Source organism: Chenopodium album, chromosome 2 (genome assembly GCF_948465745.1).
Source record: "Chenopodium album chromosome 2, dcCheAlbu1.1, whole genome shotgun sequence".
NCBI classification, from domain to species: Eukaryota; Viridiplantae; Streptophyta; class Magnoliopsida; order Caryophyllales; family Amaranthaceae; genus Chenopodium; species Chenopodium album.
The window spans coordinates 66,774,731-66,776,831 of NC_137835.1; the positions used below are offsets into that span (position 1 = coordinate 66,774,731).

The 2,101-nt window shown below is 25.8% G+C and overlaps 1 long non-coding RNA gene across 1 annotated transcript; it reads right to left on the reverse strand.

Moving 5' to 3' along the window:
* Positions 1 to 542: 542 nt before the first annotated feature.
* Positions 543 to 1,855, reverse strand: LOC145586616 (uncharacterized). Its single transcript, XR_014100988.1, has 3 exons — positions 1,733 to 1,855; positions 1,314 to 1,442; positions 543 to 779 (listed from the first exon to the last, which is right to left on the reverse strand). It is a non-coding gene; the product is annotated as an uncharacterized LOC145586616 (long non-coding RNA).
* Between the last annotated feature and the right edge of the window lie 246 nt (positions 1,856 to 2,101).

A 2,101-nucleotide genomic window follows, 5' to 3' on the forward strand; every position in this document is an offset into this window, starting at 1 on the left:
TAAATCTAATTACCGTTGCTTATTATCTTTGTTGTTCTTTTCTTCAACATGCTTCTTCTTTTCTTTTTTGGTTTTGTTATCCTCCTCTTCTTTATTCAATGTAGGTGGATGATCTAGATTCAAAAAATTTAGAACATTAAAAGAACTTTTGACATAATAAATATAATAAAATTCCAATATACATATAACAAAAATAAAGTTAAAATAAGTCAAACTTACCAACTATTGGTGAGGGCGTCAACAAATTGAAGCTTGGAGGTGAAATATCTTTATGCATCTTTTTTGGAGGAATTGGTGTCTTTGGTGTGTCGTCATTCCTTTTCGTTTTCTTCTTTGTTGTACGCAAGAAAATTTTAAGCTTATTCTTTTGTCTAAACAAAATCAAAATTACTTTTAGAACATGGGCAAGTAATTTAGAACATAATTAGAAATACTTTAGAACATAAACATATATACTTTGGAACATATTTGAAATACTAATAACAAACCCAAATCAAAACCAATATATATAACTAGAAAACACAAACCATTAATCCTATATTAAGATTTTACCAAATCGTCCAACATATGTTCTAAACCAAAACCAATGTATTAAATATTCCTATTAATAAGTTACATTGATTACCCTTTCTTTGTTTCAACTTTCTTTTTTGCCTTTTTTTCTCCTTCATTCTCTTTTTGTCTTTCTCCTTCTTGCTCCTCTTGTCTTTCTCCTTCCTTTGCCTCTTGCCTTTTTTCTTGATTATTCTTTTGTCTTTGTTTTTGCTTTTCTTCTTGTTCTTGAAAATATAAAGGAAAACTTTAGAACATAAGGGAAAAATAAAATTAAACATAATAGAAAATTTTAGAACATAATAGAAAATACTTTATAATCAAAAGTACTTTAAAAGATTGACATGTTCTATAAATAATTTCAAACATATATTATAGAATATAATAGAGAACTTTATGTCATAATTGGAATACTTTAGAACATAAGGGAAAAATTTAGAACATAAAGAAAAAATATAATAGATCATAATAAAAAACTTTAGAACATAATAGAAAATCTTAAAACATAATAAAAATACAAATATTAAGCAAACTTTAGAACATAAAGTGCACTATTATGTGTGTAAACTTTAGAACATATAGCGTAAACTTTAGAACATAAGCATATACAAATATTCTATTTCCTTTTTTTTTTTTAGTAATTTTCCTTTTTAAAATACTTTAGAACATAAGGGTAAACTTTAGAAAATAAGGGGAAAATACAATAGATCATAGTAAAAAACTTTAGTTTAGAACATAATAGAAATACTTTAGATCATAACCTTTTGCCAAATCTCCTTCTTGCTCCTCTTGTCTTTCTCCTTCTTGCTCCTTTTGTCCTTCTCCTTCCTTCGACTCTTGTCTTTCTTCTTTATTATCCTCTTGTTCTTGGTCTTGCTTCTCTTCTTGTTCTAGAAAACATAATTATAAAACACAATATTAGATTATAATTGTATCATAAGAATTTGAGTTGGAACATTAACATAAACTTTAGAACATATAGCTTAAACTTTAGAACATATAGCGTAAACTTTAGAACATAAGCATATACAAATATTCTATTTCATTTTTTTTTTAGTACTTTTCCTTTTTAAAATACTTTAGAACATAAGGGAAAACTTTAGAACATAAGGGGAAAATATAATAGAGCATAATAGAAAACTTTAGTTTAGAATATAATAGAAATACTTTAGATCATAACCTTTTGCCAAATCTCCTTCTTGCTCCTCTTCTCTTTCTCCTTCCTTCTCCTTTTGGCTTTCTCTTTCCTTTGCCTCTTGTCTTTCTTTTTGATTATCCTCTTGTCCTTGGTCTTGCTTCTCTTCTTTATCTTGAAAACATAATTATAAAACACAACATATAATATAATTGTATCATAAGAATTTGAGTTGGAACATTAACATAAACTTTATAACATAAAGTGCAAACCATAGAACATATAGCTTAAACTTTAAAACATATAGCGTAAACTTTAGAACATAAGAATATACAAATATTCTATTTCATTTTTTTAGTATTTTTCCTTTTTAAAATCAATTAATTAAAAGAACATTAATAAGAAATGAGTTTG